The sequence below is a fragment of the Aquarana catesbeiana genome, linkage group LG07 (assembly GCF_042186555.1).
Source record: "Aquarana catesbeiana isolate 2022-GZ linkage group LG07, ASM4218655v1, whole genome shotgun sequence".
NCBI lineage: Eukaryota > Metazoa > Chordata > Amphibia > Anura > Ranidae > Aquarana > Aquarana catesbeiana.
In genome coordinates, this window is record NC_133330.1 from 97,100,994 (window position 1) to 97,120,684 (window position 19,691).

The 19,691-nt window shown below is 45.1% G+C and overlaps 1 protein-coding gene across 2 annotated transcripts in view; it reads right to left on the reverse strand.

Moving 5' to 3' along the window:
* The window catches only part of LOC141103187 (uncharacterized), a 39,605-nt gene that overhangs the window by 12,043 nt on the left and 7,871 nt on the right, over positions 1-19,691 (reverse strand). The window lies entirely within an intron of this gene.

The window sequence follows — 19,691 nt, forward strand, 5'->3', positions numbered from 1 at the left end:
AAACTATCCCCTATTTTGTAGAAGCTATAACTTTTGCGCAAATCAATCAATAAACGCTTATTGTGATTTTTTTAACCAAAAATATGTAGAAGAATACGTATCGGCCAAAACTGAGGAAAAAAAATGTTTTTTTTATATATATTTTTTCGGGATATTTTTTATAGCAAAAAGTAAAAAATAATGTGTTTTTTTCTAAATTGTCGCTCTATTTTTGTTTATAGCGCAAAAAATAAAAACTGCAGAGGTGATCAAATACCACCAAAAGAAAGCTCTATTTGTGGGAAAAAAGGACGTCAATTTTGTTTGGGAGCCACGATGCACGACCGCCAATTGTCATTTAAAGCGAGGCAGTGCTGAATTGCAAAAAGTGCTCTGGTCTTTGGGCAGCAAAATGGCCCAAAGTGGTTAAAAGGTGAAACTATTATATAGATAGACGCATTACATGCAAAGCAAGATGGTTCAAGCCGTGATTTGTCATAATTGTGATGATTATGGCTTACAGCTCATGAAAACCCCAAATCCTCAATCTCAGAAAATTAGAATATTGTGAAAAGGTGCAATATTCTAGGCTAAGCCTCGGTTCACACCAGAGGCGGCACGATGAGGCGACCTGCACACGACTGCCCGGGCGACTTGCAAAACGACTTCTGTATAGAAGTCTATGCAAGTCGCCCCAAGTCGCCCCCAAAGTCGTACAGGAACCTTTTTCTAAGTCGGAGCGACTTGCGTCGCTCCCCGTAGAACGGTTCCATTTTACTGAACGGGACGCTACTTGTCAGGCGACCTAGGTCGCCTGACAAGTCGTCCTAGTGTGAACCGAGCCTTAAAGTGTCCCAATCTAATCAGCTAATTAGGCGATAACACCTGCAAAGGGTTCCTGAGCCTTTAAATGGTCTCTCAGTCTGGTTCAGTAGGAATCACAATCATGGGAAAGACTGTTGACCTGACAATTGTGCAGAAAACCATCATTGACATCCTCCATAAGGCTTGATTCACATATATGCATGCTGCTTTTGAGCGTTTCTGCAGTGCTTTTTGCGATGCTTGCCGTGTTTTTGGATACACATTTTTACCGCGATTTGCGTTTTTTTTTATTATTACACTGTATATAGCTGGTTGCTAAGGAGGGGGCCGGGAAGCCGGCTGCCGCGTCCTTAACAACCGATGAGTCATCAGTTGTCAGCGGGCTTCCCGCTGAATGTAAAAAAAAAAATTGCCGGCCAAAAAAAAATCGAGGAAAAAAAACAGCGTGGGGTCCCCCCCCAGGTCCATGCCAGGTCCTTGGGTCTAGTATTGATTCGGAGGGGACCCCCATGCCAAATTTTTTTTTAAAAATGGCATGGGGGTCCCCCCAAAATCCATACCAGACCCTTATCCGAGCATGCAGCCCGGCAGGTCAGGAAAAGGGAGGGGATGAGCGAGCGCCCCCCCTCCTGAACCATACCAGGCTGCATGCCCTCGGGAAGAGGCCCTTGTCCCCATCAACATGGGGGGATGGGTGCTTTGGGTTAGGGGGGGCTCTGCACCCCCCCACCCCAAAGCACCTTGCCCCCATGTTGATGGGGACAAGGGCCTCTTCCCGACAACCCTTGCCCGGTGGTTGTCGGAGTCTGCGGGTGGGGGGCTTATCAGAAACTGGAAGCCCCCTTTAAACAAGGGGCCCCCAGATCCCGACCACCCCCCCTATATGAATGAGTATAGTACCCCTACCCATTCACTAAAAAAAAAAGTAGTGTAGTGTTAAAAAATACAGTAGACAGTTTTTGACAAGTCTTTTATTAAAAATCTTCTTCTTCTCCGCTTCTTCCTCCATCTTCTCCCGCATCTTCATCCTCCGGTCTTCTCCTTCTTCACTGCTTCTTCTTCCGGTCTTCTTCTGTCTTCTTTGTCCGGTGTTCTTCTTCCTCTGCTGCCGCTCCCACTGATGACCCTCCTCCGATGCTGTGTCTCGCTGATCTGTTGGCGCCAATGTCCTGCACCTCTTAAATAATGATGGGGCATGGCAATCGGATAAAGACATCCGGAGGCCACGCCCCTTGTGACGTCACCGTCCAGGGCATGATGGGTCCGTGACGTCACAAGGCACGTGGCCTTCAGATGACGTAGTCCGTTTGCCACGCCCCATCGTTATTTAAGGAGTGCAGGACATCGGCGCCGACAGATCAGCAGGATGCAGCATCGGAGGAGGGTCATCGGCAGGAGTGGCGGTAGAGGAAGAAGAATACCGGACAAAAAAGACAGAAGAAGAGCAGAAGAAGAAGCAGGGGGAGAAGGAGTAGACCAGAGGATGAAGATGTGGGAGAAGATGGAGGAGGACCGGAGGAAGAAGCGGAGAAGAAGATTTTTAATAAAAGACTTGTCAAAAACTGTCTACTGTATTTTTTAACACTACACTACTTTTTTTTTAGTGAATGGGTAGGGGTACAATGTACCCCATACTCATTCACATAGGGGGGCCGGGATCTGGGGGCTCCCTTGTTTAAAGGGGGTTTCCAGATTCCGATAAGCCCCCCGCCCACAAACCCCGACAACCACCGGGCAAGGGTTATCGGGAAGAGGCCCTTGTCCCCATTAACATGGGGGCAAGGTGCTTTGGGGTGGGGGGACGCAGAGCCCCCCTGCCCTAAAGCACCCATCCCCCCCCTGTTGAGGGCATGCGGCCTGGTATGGTTCAGGGGGGGTGCTCGCTTGTCCCCTCCCTTTCCTGACCTGCCGGGCTGCATGCTCGGATAAGGGTCTGGTATGGATTTTGGGGGGACCCCCACATCAATTTTTTTTTAAATTTTGGCTTGGGGGTCCCCTCCGAATTCATACTAGACCCAAGGGCCTGGTATAGACCTGGGGGGACCCCACACTGTTTTTTTCACAATTTTTTTTTTTTTACCATGAGTGAAAAGACAGCTGATGAGTCATCGGTTGTTAAGGACGCGGTGGCCAGCCTCCCGGCCCCCTCCTTAGCAACCAGCTATATACAGTGTAAAAAAAAGAAATGAAAAAAAAACGCAAATCGCGACAAAATCGCGGTAAAATCATTGTAAAAACGCGGTACTTGCGTTTTGGATGCGGGTCCATTGCATTCTATTACATGCAAAACGCTGCATTTTGCGGGAAAAAAAGTCCCCGACCCTTTCCAAACTGCAGAGGCACAAAAATGCATTGATGTGAACATGTTCCATAGGAACCCATGTTAAAAAATTTCCCTGCATTTCTGCAAAATGCAAAATGCATCAAAAAACGCATTGGTGTGAATCAAGCCTAATGCCGCGTACACACGAGCGGACTTTACAGCAGACTTTGCTCGGCGGACTTTTCGACAGACTTTACGACGGACTTTCTGAATGAACGGACTTGCCTACACACAATCCACCAAAGTCCGTCAAATTCGTGTTCGTGACACTGAATGATGATGTACAACCGGATTAAAACAAGAAAGTTCATAGCCAGTAGCCTGCCCTAGCGTGGCTTTTTGTCCGTCGAACTAGCATACAGACGAGCGGACTTTTCGACTTAACTCGATTTCGACGGATTGATTTAAAACATGTTTCAAATCTAAGTCCGTCCAACTTTTGAGAAAACAAAGTCCGCTGGAGCCGACACACGATCGAATTGTCCGACCAAATCCCGTCCGCCGGGCAAAGTCTGCCGTAAAGTCCGCTCGTGTGTACGCGGCATAAGGAGGGAAAGCCTCAAAAGGTAATTGCAAAAGAAGTTGGATGTTCCCAAAGTGCTGTATCAAAACGCGTTAATAGAAAGTTAGGTGGAAGGGAAAAGTGTGGAAGAAAAAAGTGCACAAGCAACAGGGATGACCGCAACCTGGAGAGGATTGTCAGGAAAAGGCCATTCAAAAGTGTTGGACTTTCACAAGGAGTGGACTGAGGCTGGAGTCAGTGCATCAAGAGTCACCACACACAGACGGATCCTGGACATGGGCTTTATACCACAAATATGTAGAAGAATGCATATCAGCCTAAACTGAGAAAAAAATAGTTTAAAAAAAAATGGGGATATTTATTATAGCACAAAGTACAAAATATTGTGTTTTTTTTTCAAAATTGTCTCTCTTTTTTTGTTTATAGCGCAAAAAATAAAAGAGATGATCAAATACCAACAAAAGAAAGCTCTATTTGTGGTAAAAAATAGGATTTTTATAACGGCTTACCAGTAAAATCCTTTTCTTTTGAGGTACATCATGGGACACAGAGCCTCAGTAATTACTGATGGGTTATAGGGTATCACTAGGTGATTGGACACTGGTCACACCCTAGACAGGAAGTTCAACCCCCTATATAACCCCTCCCCTTACTGGGGATACCTCAGTTTTGTAGCAAAGCAATATAAGTGTATTAATGTATAGGTATCCTGAAAGTTGCACCTCCCCTCAATCCAAAAAATACCTCCACTGCGCCACCACACAATGTGTAAAAATGAAAATTATATAAATGTGATTATGTGAATAATCTCATACATTCTCCTATATATAGAGCTGCCCCTTTAAAAATTACACATAAAAGATATTTGATCTCACATATCTGCACGCCTAAACAATCCCTTTTACAGATATAAAAGAACAAATAAGAGGCGCTCTCACCCTCCCAGTGCAAAATACTAAATAACACACAATAAAGTGAAATTCAAATCTACTGTGTGTCGCAGAATATGCTCTGCTTCTAAACATAAATATGTGAACCCAATGATATCCACAGTATATTATACACCAAATATATACATATTCACTTGTAGAGGAGAACCGCACTCTGCTTACAATTTAGTGCCAGCAATCAGGTCTTCCCACCGACCTTATATATAGAAAAAAAGTCCAAGAGGTTGCTGCACTTAAAAACTTCTTTGCTTTATTTCACTATATCTTCAGGAGAGATTTACAAAGCAAGTATAATCCTTTCAAGCAATATCAAGAAGCAACTATGTTTCGGGCTAGTCAGCTAACGCCCTTCCTGAGATCCATTGAAACACAAAATATATACATATATATCCAAATAATTTCACCAAGTGTTCAACGTGAAAAATATCATTAGTGTAATACAGTAATCCATATATAATGTGAACAAAAATCAGTCCAGTGACAAAAAATGTGATAAAAAATAGTGACAACAAAAAAAACTCAATAAAAATCTGGAATCTTGATAATTAAGTGATCTCCGCGTGTCTTCCACCCCACCACCGTGATACGTGAATCCACTCCCAATAGAAACACACTCACCGATTCCTATTGCCAGCACTCTCATGCACGGCAAAAATAGCTTGTTTACCACACTCCAGGGTAATCAGATAAATACGATATCCCACAGTGTATGATAGGATCGGTCCACATAAAAAATAATGAAAATGCTCCAATAGTGTAACTCAGCACAGCAAGTTTATTAAAACCACTACAAGCCTTTAGAAAATCACTCACATTTCAAAAGATTTAAAACAGCAGAAAATAAGGTGCAACACTGGACCTTGAATAACAGGTCTGGACGTGACGGTAGGGTCCATGGGGAACCTACTGTCATTCTTACTATTTCTGCATACCAAGCTCTCCTGGGCCAAGCTGGGGCCACCAGAAGTACCGACTTGTTTTCCAGCCTGATCCTACGAAGGAGCTGTGGCAGAAGCAGAATAGGAGGGAATGCATAAATCAGTGAGAACCGATGCCACGGAATCACCAACGCATCTGTCCCGCATGCAAGAGGATCCTTTGTTCTTGCCACAAACATGTCGATCTTCTTGTTTAATCTGGATGCAAAGAGATCTACATCTGGAATCCCCCATCTTTGGCATATGGTCCAGAAGATGTCGGGGTGAAGAGACCATTCCCCTGGGACTAACCGCTGGCGACTCAAATAGTCCGCCTGCCAGTTCTCTATCCCCGGAATGATTGATATAAGCCACTGCTGTGGCATTGTCGGACTGGATCCTGACAGGGCAACCCTGTAGCCTGAGAGTCCAGGCCTTTAGGGCTAGATGCGCCGCAGGGATCTCCAGAACATTGATGGGTAAAGTCCTCTCGGTTTTGGACCATTCTCCTTGGACCGCAGACTGTTCCAGAACTGCTCCCCAACCCGAAAGACTGGCATCCATTGTTACCACTGTCCAGGTAACCGGTAAAAAGGATTTCCCTTTTTGCAGATTTCTGGATATTAACCACCAACTGAGGCTCTGACGCACTGTAGGAGACAGACGCATCGGAAAATCTAATGCCTGTACCTTCTTGTTCCAGGCAGACAGGATACTGTGTTGTAGCAGTCTTGAATGAAACTGAGCATAGGGAACTGCTTCGAATGAAGCCACCATCTTTCCCAGCAGCCTCATACAAAGGCGGATAGAAGGACCCTTCTTTGTCCTGACTACCTAAATCAGTTCTTTTAACCTTCTCAGATCCGGGCCATTGCCAAATGACGGCAACAGCGCGGATCTGAAATACCGGGACTACGTCTATTGACGTCGTCCCCTTTCCTCATTCCCAGCGCGCTCTCGTGAGCGCGCCTCGGGGAAAATCTGTGTTGGCCGTGTCCCTTGGACACAGCCAATCACAGATCGCTGTAAACGGCCAATCACAGCGGCCGTTTACAGCGCGATCGCCGCCTCCAATGAGAGATGATCTAAAAGGTAAACAATTGAGATCATCTCTCATTGCCAGCTCTCTCTCTCCTCACACAGAGACAGTGTGTGAGGAGAGAGAGCTTCTGTGAGTAGTAAAACAGCAAAGTGTGCCCAAAAAGTGCCCAACAGTGCCCACAGTGACACCAATATAGTGCCATCTGTGCCCACCTGTGCACATCAGTGCCCACTTGTGCCATCAGTGCATCATCAGTGCCCATCTGTGCCCGTCTGTGCCCATCAGTGCCCGTCAGTGCCCGTCTGTGCCCATCAGTGCCCGTCTGTGCCCATCAGTGCCCGTCTGTGCAGTGCGCATCTGTGCAATCAGTGCGCATCTGTGCAATCAGTGCGCATCTGTGCCAACTCATCAGTGCCCGTCTGTGCCACCTCATCAGTGCCCATCTGTGCCATCTCATCAGTGCCCATCTGTGCCACCTCATCAGTGCCCATCTGTACCAATCAGTGCCCATCTGTCGCTTCAGTGCCCACTTGTGCCATCAGTGCATCATCAGTGCCCATCTGTGCCCGTCTGTGCCCATCAGTGCCCGTCTGTGCCCATCAGTGCCTGTCTGTGCAGTGCGCATCTGTGCAATCAGTGCGCATCTGTGCAATCAGTGCGCATCTGTGCCAACTCATCAGTGCCCATCTGTGCTGCCTTATCAGTGCCCATCTGTGCTGCCTTATCAGTGCCCATCTGTGCCGCTTCATCAGTGCCCATCTGTGCCACCTCACCTGTGCCATATCAGTGCATATCTGTGCCCACCTGTGCCGCCTCATTAGTGTAAATCTGTGCACATCTGTGCTGCTTCCTCAGTGCCCATCTGTGCTGCCTCAGTGCCCATTTGTGCCGCCTTATCAGTGCCCATCTGTGCGATCAGTGCCCATCTGTGCCGCCTCATCAGTGCCTATCTGTGCGATCAGTGCCCATCTGTGCCGCCTCATCAGTGCACATCTGTGCCATCAATCAGTGCCACCTCATTAGTGCAGGCTTAGCACACAGCTGTGCAATCTCATAACCACCAGCAGCCATGTCCAAAAAAAGCTTTTCCGCCGAGGAGGCATACCAAATTCTTTCTACGGCCGACGAGAGCAACGCGGAGCTCTCTTTTTCAGATTCCCTTTCCAATTCGGATTCTGACGTAAATTACGAGCCAGTCCTCAGTAGCGAAACACTTACAGACTCAGAGGAGGAAGAAACTCGGCCTGCCAAACGAAGGCGTTCTAGTGAGGAGGCAGTGGCATCCACCAGCACCGCAGTGGCACCCGCCAGCACCGCAGTGGCATCCGCCAGCACTACAGTGGCATCCGCCAGCACCGCAGTGGCATCCACTAGCACTGCAGTGCCATCCACTAGCACCGCAGTGCCTCGGCAAGAAAGGCCAAGTACCAGTGGGGTGTCACCCCAGCCCCAAAGGGTTAGGTCCCATGCCAGCCTTCCCTTGGCACTTCAGAACCCCTTGTGGCTTCCTCCGAATTCAGGAGAAGCTAGCGTTCCCCCTTTCACGGCCCAGCCAGGAGTCCAGGTGGATACAGGGAATTTCACCCCAATTAATTTTTTTAATTTAATTTTTACGGAGGACATGTTGGCGTCAATTGTGGCCCAGTGCAACCTGTATGCACAGCAATTTATTTTGCAAAATCCCACATCATATTATGCCCGTCCCTATGAGTGGAGAGACCTGACAGTGGAGGAGTTCAAGGTTTTTTTGGGCCTCACATTGAATATGGGGCTCACCAAAAAAAACGAATTCCGTTCCTATTGGTCAACCCACCCCCTCCACCACATGCCGCTCTTCTCCGCGGTAATGCCCAGAACCAGGTATCTGATGATAATGAGGTTCCTACATTTCAGCGACAATACCCAGTGCCCTCCCCGAACTGATCCAAATTTTGACAGGCTTTACAAAATTCGCCCAATATTAAATTATTTTTCCGAAGTATTCCCCCAGCTGTTCACCCCGGACCAACAAACATGTGTAGATGAGTCCCTTGTGAAATTTAGCGGCAGGCTTAAAATTAAGCAATATATCCCCAGCAAAAGGGCCCGCTATGGGGTGAAGGTGTACAAACTATGTGACCGAGCCACAGGGTACACATATTCCTTCATAGTGTACGAAGGGAAGGACACCCAGCTGCAGCCTCCTAATTGCCCGGACTACTTGGGAACCAGCGGGAAAGTTGTTTGGGACCTCATATACCCCCTACTCGACAAAGGATACCACCTGTATGTAGATAACTTCTACACTTCTCTGCCCCTGTTCCACAACCTTCATCGGAAGAAGACGCCAGCATGTGGCACCGTGAAAAAAAATCGGAAGGGCTTTCCTCAAAGTCTTGTTAATAAGAAGTTGAGAAAAGGAGAAACGGCATGTCTGCGTAACAAAGAGATTTTGGCAGTGAAGTGGAGGGACAGAAGGGATGTGTATATGTTGTCTTCCATCCACAACAACACCTATGTGGAAATCCCCAGAAGGAATGGCCCCATCCAGAAACCCACATGCATACATCAATACAATTTGTTTATGGGGGGAGTCGACTTCAACGATCAAATGTTGGAACCATATCATGCCACAAGAAGGACATACCACTGGTACAAAAAAGTAGCGATTTATTTTTTTCAATTGGCCATATACAACTCCTATATCATTTACCGCAAATCCACCCAAAACCCCCAACCCTTCCTTGGCTACCAGGAGGAAATTTACACTGCCCTTATATTCCCGAACGGCCCACCAGTAAACATCCGATCAGATGTTGTTAGTCGACTCTCCGAGCGCCACTTTCCAGATAAACTCCCTCCCAGACCAACAGGCCAAAGACGTCAAAAAAGATGTAAGGTGTGTACCAGAGCAGGAGTCAGAAGAGACACATCTTATTATTGTGCAGAATGTCCTTCCGAACCAGGCCTCTGTATAGGTGAATGCTTCCGCCGTTACCATACTTCACTAAATTATTAGTGAAGTATGGTAACCGTAATCCTCAGTTCCTGCCTTCACACCGCTTATGCCACTGCCTGCTCTGTAACTGACCCTGGCTTGTTATTTGACCACGCTTCTGCCTGCCGATTTTGTACATACCGCTGCCTCATCTGGAACTGACCCTGGACTGTTTTTTCGACCATGCTTCTGCCTAACGATTCTGTACATACCTCTGCCTGATATGGAACTGACCCTGGACTGTTATTCGACCATGCTTCTGCCTAACGATTCTGTACATACCTTTGCCTGATCTGGAACTGACCTTGGACTGTTTGACCATGCCTCTTGCCTGCCTCTTGGACTGATCTTGTACCCTGCAACTGGACTAGTGGGATTCAACACAGGGGTCTCACATATGTGAGGGGCTCCAGAATAGTTTTTCTGGATGAAGAAAACAATTTTCTTTGTTTTCTCATTCCTAGATTAGGGTCTGGAGACTCGGAGGCTTCAAAGAGATTTGGGTGGGAGAAGCCTCTACCCCTGTCCCCATTCTGTCCTGAACGAGGCCCTACTTCTGCCTGCTGCCTGTAGGAGTTACTGCCGTCATGCCTCTGTTTGTCGCACTGACCACAGCACATGGACCTTGTTCCTGCCTACTACCAAGACCAATATTTTTGCACTGCTGACAATCTCTGCCTGCACTGACCCTGCACTGCACTGACCTATGGACAGTATCCCTGCCTGCTGCCTGTACTGACTATGGACAGTATTTCTGCCTGCTGCCTGAAAAATTGTGTTCGCTGTTGCTGGCCAAGTCCCTGCCTGCTGCCTGGACCAGTGCTATCCTCCTGTGGACAACTGTACTACTAAAACCACAGGTAATCTTTTGTTTCTCTTTGCTCAGCATAATGTATTTTGGGGTGTAATTCTTGGTATATGCATGCTATGTGTCCCTGGAACAGCTGATGGTGTTCCTTGCATGTTGGATCTCTGTATGTGGCCAGGCTGTGTAAAGGTCTCACACATGTGGTATTGCCATACTCAGAAGGAGTGGCACAATGTATTTTGGGGTGTCATTTTTGCTATGTAAATGCTATGTGTTGGAAATATCCTATAAACGGACAACTTTGTGTAAAAAAATGCGTTTTCATTTTTTTTCCACATATTCCAAAAACTTCTGGAAAAAAATGAACCATTCAAAAGACTCATTATGCCTCATAGATTATACGTTGGGGTGTTAGCTTTACAAAATGGGGTCATTTTGTGGGCGTTTCCATTGTCCTGGTGCTCCAGGGCCTTCAAAACTGTAATAGGTGGGTGAGAAATGAGATGTGTAATTTATGCTCGTAGAACGCCTGAAAGTGCTACTTCAATATTAGGCCTCTGTATGTGGTCAGGCTGTGTAAAAGACTCACACATGTGGTATCGTTATACTCAGGAGGAGTAGCAGAATATATTTTGGGGTGTTATTTTTGCTATGTAAATGCTATGTGTTGGAAATATCTTATAAACTGACAACTTTGTGTAAAAAAAATGTGTTTTCATTTTTTTTCCACATATTTCCAAAAACTTCTGGAAAAAAATGAACCATTCAAAAGACTCATTATGCCTCATAGATTATACATTGGGGTGTTAGCTTTCCAAAATGGGGTCATTTTGTGGGCGTTTCCATTGTCCTGGTGCTCCAGGGCCTTCAAAAGTGTAATAGGTGGGTGAGAAATGAGATGTGTAATTTATGCTCGTAGAACGCCTGAAAGTGCTACTTCAATATTAGGCCTCTGTATGTGGTCAGGCTGTGTAAAAGACTCACACATGTGGTATCGTTATACTCAGGAGGAGTAGCAGAATGTATTTTGGGGTGTTATTTTTGCTATGTAAATGCTATGTGTTGGAAATATCTTATAAACGGACAACTTTGTGTAAAAAAAATGCGTTTTCATTTTTTTTCCACATGTTCCAAAAACTTCTGGAAAAAAATGAACAGTTCAAAAGACTCATTATGCCTCATAGATTATACGTTGGGGTGTTAGCTTTCCAAAATGGGGTCATTTTGTGGGCGTTTCCATTGTCCTGGTGCTCCAGGACCTTCAAAAGTGTAATAGGTGGGTGAGAATCGAGATGTGTAATTTATGCTCCTAGAACACCTGAAGGTGCTACTTCAATTTTAGGCCTCTGTATGTGGTCAGGCTGTGTAAAAGTCTCACACATGTGGTATCGTTTTACTCAGGAGGAGTAGCAGAATGTATTTCGGGGTGTTATTTTTGCTATGTAAATGCTATGTGTTGGAAATATCTTATAAACGGACAACTTTGTGTAAAAAAAAATGCGTTTTCATTTTTTTCCACATTTTCCAAAAACTTCTGGAAAAAAATGAACCGTTCAAAAGACTCATTATGCCTCATAGATTATAGGTTGGGGTGTTAGCTTTCCAAAATGGAGTCATTTTGTGGGCGTTTCCATTGTCCTGGTGCTCTAGGGCCTTCAAAAGTGTAATAGGTAGTCAACAAGTTAGATGGGTAATTTATGCTCCTTGAACACCTGATGATGCTCCCTGCATGTTGGGCCTCTGTATGTGGCCAGTTAGTGAAAAAGTCCCACACATGTGGTATTGTAATACTCAGGAGGAGTAGCCGAATGTATTTTGTGGTGTCATTTGTGGTATGCACATTCCATGTGAGAGAAATAAGCTATTACAATGACAATTTTCTGAAAAAAATATAAAAAATAAAAAAAAACCTTAATTTGCAAAGAATTGTGGGAAAAAATGACAACTTCAAATAACTCACCATGCCTCTTACTAAATACCCTGGAATGTCTACTTTCCAAAAAGGGGTCATTTGGGGGGCATTTGTACTTTCCTGGCTTGTTAGGGTCTCAAGAAAGGAGATGGGCCTCAGTACATCAGGTGTGATCAGATGTGATCATTTTTTTATGATTTGTACCATAGCTTGTAGACTCTATAAATTTCATACAGACCACATAATATCCACTAATTTGGGTTATTTTTACCAAAGATATGTAGCAGTATAAATTGTGGCCAATATTTATGAATAAAAATTGCTAATTTGCAAAATTTTATCACAGAAACGAAGAAAAAAGCATTTTTTTTCAAAATTTTCGGTCTTTTTTCATTTATAGCGCAAAAATTAACCCAGAGGTGATCAAATACCACCAAATGAAAGCTCTATTTGTATGAAAAAAAGGACAAAAAAATTGTTTGGGTACAGTGTTGCATGACTGAGTAATTGTCATTCAAAGTGTGAGAGCACTGAAAGCTGAAAATTGGTCTGGGCAGGAGGGGGGTTTAAGTGCCCAGTAAGCAAGTGGTTAAGGCACTGATCTTTGCCTGAGGTAAAAATACCTTCTTTTGGCTTGTATCTATGACCAGGCCCAAATACTCTAGTCTTCTTACTGGTTTTAAGGAAGACTTTTCTAAGTTGAGAATCCAACCTAGGTATTTCAAGTAGTTGACTGTGGTGACCAAGTTCTGGTCCAGGCAGGCTACCGACCGGTCTATCAAGAGCAGGTCGTCTAGGTATGCTATTACTGTTATACCTTGGGCCCTTAATCTGGCTAGAGGAGGAGCCAAGATCTTTGTAAACACCCGAGGTGCAGTAGCTAGCCCGAAAGGCAGGGCTATAAACTGAAAGTGGCGTTTTTCTACTTCGAAACGCAAGTACTTTTGATGAGCAGGGAAAATGGGTACATGCAGGTACGCATCCTTGATGTCTATTGACGCCAAAAGTTCTCCTCCTTGTAGGATGGAGACTACTGATCTAATTGATTCCATGCGAAAGAATCGAATCTTTAGGAATCGGTTTAGATCCTTTAGATCCAGAATGGGTCTGACATCTCCATTTGGTTTTGGAACCGTGAAAAGGTTTGAAAAAAAATTCTTCCGTGGGAACCACCACAATGAACTTTTGCAACAATAGTCGCTCCAACGCTAGAAGGAAAGACTGCTTTTTCTCTGGATCTCTGGGGACATTTGATCTGAGGAAACGAGGAGAGGGGAATACTCGGAACTCCAGTTTGTAACCTAGAGTTACCATGGAGATTACCCATCTGTCCTGGAAATCTTCCTGCCAGAGCCTTGAGAACTGTAGTCTTCCCCCCACCCGAGCGAGTGGGGGCACTCCTTCATAAAGAGGCTTTAGCATCTTCTCTAGTAGGCTTCTTCCCCCAGGACTTCTTTTGTCCCCGGGGTCGACTCTGAAATTTATTTCTTGAGCCTGACGGAGGAGACCGTCGCGACTGCCTGGAGGCTGATGCTCCTGGCACTGGGGAAAGAGCCTGTTTAAAAGAGGGACGTTTACCCCTTTTCTTAACTGGTAAGAGTGTGCTTTTCCCACTAGAGATCTTTTGGATATAATTGTCCAAATCCTCTCCAAACAGCCTTGCACCATGAAATGGAAATCCAGCCAGAAGCTTCTTACATGGTGATTCGGCTGACCAATTTTTCAACCATAAGATTCTACGCATATGCACCAACCCAAGCGAAAGGTGAGAGATTTGGATGATAGAATCTCTGATTGCGTCAACAGCAAAACATAAAGCTGCTGGAAGGTAAGCCAACCCCTGGGCTTGCTGTTCAGGTAAAACTTTGAGGACCTGTTTAACATGGTCTCTCAAGTATTGACAGACTCCGATTGCTGCCACTGCAGGTTGAGCTACTGAACCTGCCAAGGAAAAAATATTTTTTAACAGGAATTCCATTTTTTTATCCCTAAGCATCTGAGCATTGTCGACAGGACAGGTCAGGCTTTTATTTACAGAGGAAATGGCAGCGTCAACTGCCGGTATACCCCACATTTTTCTAAATTTTTCCTCCATAGGATAGAGTGTTGAAAACTTTTTAGGCGGAAAAAAATGTTTATCTGGGTGATCCCACTCAGAATAAATGAGCTTTTCTAGTAAACTATGAACAGGAAAAGCATGTGTTTGAGGAGGCTTCAGTGAACCCAAAGAAGTTGGGTTCTTTAATTGACTCAGATACGGGCAACTTAAATGTGGAGCAGACCAATCCATCAAGAATTTGCACTAACACCTTCTCATCCTGAGAAGCTGAAGAGGGCCCTTCTCCATCTGATTCCTCAGAAGAGGAATCATCAGTCTCATCCCGATCCTCTGAGAGGGATTCCTCTCCTTTTTCCCAGAGTTCCTCAGCTTGAGGGTCCTGGGTAACAGAAGGAGACCTAGTGCGTTTTCTTCCACTGAGTGAAGATGCGATTAAGGCCATTAGTCTTTCCTCTAATCCATTAATGGTTGAGGAAAAAACCTCCTGTGTAATGTATACAGGGGCTGAAGTGCCAGAAGCAGATGCAGCCCCTGACCCCGACGGCTCACCCTGGCCAGCAATCCCAGGTCCTACAGGGGGGGAAGGTGCTGCAGAAGGGGGGTCCTCAGAGCCTGAGGGAGATCCCCTAGAGCCTCTGGTTTTCGGGGTATTTGTACCTCTTCTACCCATAGTGCCAAGCAACAAAGTGGAGGTACAACAAAAAAACACTGACTGCTGAGCGATGTAGTTCAGCAACTGCTGCTGCTACCAATGCCCAGTCTGGCATTTAAAGTAAATGCTGCCTGGGAGAATGCCTGTGTCCCACCTCACATGTGCCCGTCAGCTACTGTGTCCCTCCATAGGCTGTGTGCACCTGAAAGAGAGTGCACTTTATAGACTGTATAGCCAGCGATGTGGGCGTCTAATCACGCCGGACGTGGCGTTAACGCTCCACCCCCGGTGGGGACAATAGGCATAGCATACATTTACTTAAAGGAGAAAATCTACTAGAATTAAAAAATTCTTGAGGATTCTCTCTTACCTTATCCAGCTGCAGGGTTCTGTTATACAATCTTCAATCTCTCACAGTGGGCTCCATCTGAAAAAACCTTCAGAGACTGGGGCCCCCTTAAACAGGAGAATTCGCAGTTCTTGGCCCGTAAAGCACCCCGCCAGGGATATGGCTGAAAAAAACAAATACTGGATCCCGGGGTCCAGCTCTCTAAAAAGAGAAGCATTACAGGTAAAACCTCGTTTCTTCGGACATGAGGCCCGGGTACCATCCAATTTGGCCTGAAAAAGCACTTTGAATGGATCCGGTTGCATGGCTTGCCCCAGTATAGGATATTCCTTTGGAGCTCAGCACAGCACATCTTATTCATGACCAACACCTAAGACACTGGCGAAAAAACTGAGGTATCCCCAGTAAGGGGAGGGGTTATATAGGGGGTTGAACTTCCTGTCTAGAGTGTGACCAGTGTCCAATCACCTAGTGATACCCTATAATCCATCAGTAATTACTGAGGCTCTGTGTCCCGTGATGTCCGAGAAAGAAAAAACATCAATTTTGTTTGGGTACAATGTCGCACGACCGCGCAATTGTCAGTTAAAGCGGTGCAGTGCCGAATCGCAAAAACTGCTTTGATCAGGAAGGGGGTAAAATCTTCCGGGGCTGAAGCGGTTAAACACAGATGGCATACAAGAAAGAATTAGTGCAATGAATTTAGAAACCAAGGAAGTTTTCCTGGGACATATATTTCTTGGAACAAATGCTTAAAACCTCAGTTTTTTTCAGTGGAACTAATGTATCACAGAAAAAAATTGCTAGGAGTTATGCCACATACACACGAGTGGATTTTCCTTTAGAAAAATCTTGGATGGTTTTTCCGACGGAATTCCGCACAAGCTTGCCTTGCATACACACGTTCACACAAAAGTTTGTTGAACTTTAAACCGTCAAGAACGCGGTGACGTACAACACTACGACCCGCGAAAATGAAGTTCAATGCTTCCGAGCATGCTTCGAATTGTTCCCGAGCATGCGTAGGAATTTTGCGCGTTGGAATTGCTACAGACGATTGGAATTTCCGATCTGAACTTTTTCCGACCGAAAAATTGAGAACATGCTCTCAATCTTTTGCTGGCTGGAATTCGGCCAGCAAAAGTCCGATGGAGCATACACGCGTTCGCATTTTCCGACCAAAAGCTCTTATCGGTCTTTTGCTGCCCGAATTTAAGATCGTATGTACGCTGCATAAGACTTCTTTAGCAAAAAGACATGCAAAATCTCTTTTTCCAAAAGAACTTTTGCCCTCCACAATATTTATTATTCCATGCACCCTGCACAGCACATGTGTACTTGCTGGCTAAGGGCTGATGTGGTAACGTTTGACCACACCGCGGGTGTAGCACAGTGTATCCCTGGATTTGGTGTGAGTTAGTTGGGCTTTCCCATAGGGTGAACATTTAGGCTGCATTCACACTGCAGCGTGTTGAGTCTCAGGCAGATTTGCTGAGATTCTGCCCATGATTTGATAGCACAGATGTGTGAATCAACAGTGTGAATGTGTGAATGGCACCCTTAGCGTGTGAATACAGCCTTAGGACTCAATTGCATGAGTTTGCTGTGACAATGGATGTGTAACAGTCGTGTTGAACAGGGCTGTCTTTCAGGCAGGGCAAAAGGGGCAGCCAGCTGCCCTGGGCCCCATCATTGTTGTGGGGCCCAAAGCAGCTGCCTCATACTTGCCAACTATCCCAGTTTAAATTCCCTTGACCCTTGAAGTTTTAGTCCCGTGCTGTGTGCCGATATCTCAGTGTGAAGTCCTGATAATAATGCTGCCCAGCTCTGCCCTATTGTGTACAGATGACTCACCTGCAGACCCTGTGTTTAAATGTAAATAACCGGCATTAATATGTAAATAGCGGCGGCATTAATATGTAAGTAGATGCAGACCGGTGGCATTGATATGTAAAAAGAGGCAGCATTCATATGTATATTATGCCCCCCGAGGTCATATCCACCATCACCTCTGCTGAATGCTGCCCACTGGGGAGGTAAAGGGGCATGCTGGAAAGCCCTACCTACTCTGGCCATTAAACTTAACATCAGCCTGTTCTGCAAAGGTAAGCAAATTGGAGGTGGAACCCTTTTTCAAAAGAACATGGTGCTACAGCACCGTGAATTTTGGTGGATGTGAATACACACATCTCAGCAGATGCATGAGGATGTCATTAACAATTAATGGCACTGCCGTGTATCTGCTAAAGGGCAGCACATTTCTGTGGTGTCAGGAAAGCGATTTTGCATGTGTTCCCGAAACAAAGAAATGTGAACGCAGGCTAAATGTCTCAGTTACATTGGTGGTAAGTGTAAATGTTCTCATTACATTGGGGCTTGGTGTACAATCCTTTCATTCACACTAGTGGCCAGTGAAGCCCTTACATTGGTGGTCAGTGTAAATTCTTCATTACATTGTGATCAGTGTACATTTCCCTTTACATTGATGGTAAGTGCAAAATTGTCCTTACACTGGTGGTCAGTGTAAATCCCCATTTACATTGATGGTCAGTGAACATTGACCATCCTAACATTGGTGGTCGGTGTAGAAGTGTCACCTTATATTGGTGGTCAGTACAAATCGCCTCGACAATGATTGTCAGTGTAAATTCCCCCTTACATGGAGGTCATTGTATATTCCCCCTTACACTGGTTGTTGGTGTAAATGCTCCTATTACATTGGTCTCAGTGTAGAAATCCCTCTTTATATTGGTGGGTGGTGTAAAATCCCCCGTTACATGGTGGTAAAATTTCCCCTTACATTGGTGGTCAGTGTAAACCCCCCCTTACATTGGTGGTCATTGTAAATTCCCCATTACATTGGTGGTCAGTGGTCAGTGTAGAATCGCCCACTATATATTTGCCAAAGATTTCCAGCTGCCACAGTGTACTGCCTCCTAACAAATCCCATCCCCCCACCACTGCCACTGATCCCATCAACCCCTCCAGCATTGCCACATCTCACCCCCCCTAGCATTGCCACTGATCCCAGGAGTCCTAGGATCCCTAGGAGTTTTATGTCTATTGATGGATCACCTCCCCAGTCCATGACGTGCAGGCAGTACGGAAATGGTGTGCTCTAACCTTTAGCAACCAATCAGTGAGCAGTAATGATGTACACTAACCTCTTGCAACCAATCATTGAACGGCAAGGATATGCCGCAACCTCTAGCAACCAATCAGTGAGCAGTAATAATGCACAGTAACCTCTAGCAACCAATTAGTGAGTGGTAAGGATGTTCAGTAACCTCTAGCAACCAATCAGTGAGCAGTATTGATGTAAAATAATCTCTAGCAACCAATCAACAAGCAGAAGTCACGTGATGTAACCTGTAGCAAATAATCAGTGAGCCATAATGTGTGCTGTAACCTCTAGCAGCCAGTCAGTGAGCAGCAATGATGCACTGTAACCTCTGTTAACCAATCACAATCACTGCCTAATCTGGTTCAGTAAACTGATTTTGAGTCTAGCTGCTATTTATTGTATGTCTCAGAGCAGGTGGAGTGTGAAATTACATGGAAGGGGGGCCCCAAGAAAATGTTTGCCCAGAGTCCAATCAATATTAAAAACAGCCCCGGTGTTGAATAGACTTGTGCACAACAGAAAGTTTTGTTTAGATTCGTTTCTTTTTCATTCGTAAAATACATAATTTCGTTCTGTTATATTAGTTATGTTCTGTTAATTCGTTTTCTGATAATTTGTTATTTCTGTAGAGTGTCGATATTCGTTATATTGAATCCCGAATCATCTTGAATTCATTCGTTATATGCGCTATAATTTCTTTCGTATTCGTTGAAATTCGATATTTATGTATGTACAGTATATTGATTCGTGATAATGATTCGTAGTTTGGAAAGTTGTTTGTTTATTGAATCTATTAACACGCACAATGATAATATCTCTTCTCCTCTGCTCGAATACAATACAACACCCTTCTCACTCAGTTCTCAGGAATGTACTTTGCCAGTAATCCAGCCTCCAGCACAAAATCAGCTGATTGGACTGTAATGCCCCATACACACAATCAGAAATTCTGTCAGAAAAAACTTGGATGTTTTTTCCGATGGAATTCTGCTCAAGCTTGCCTTGCATACACACGGTCACACAAAAGTTCTCTAAACTTTTGACTGTCAAGAATGCGGTGGAGTATAACACTACAACGAGCCGAGAAAATCAAGTTCAATGCTTCCGAGCATGCGTTGAATTGTTTCCGAGCATGCGTGATTTTTTGCGCGTCCGAATTGCATACAGACGAACGCATTTTTGGATAGGAACTTTTTCAGACCGAAAAATAGAGAACCTGCTCTCAATCTTTTGCTGGCTGGAATTCTGCCA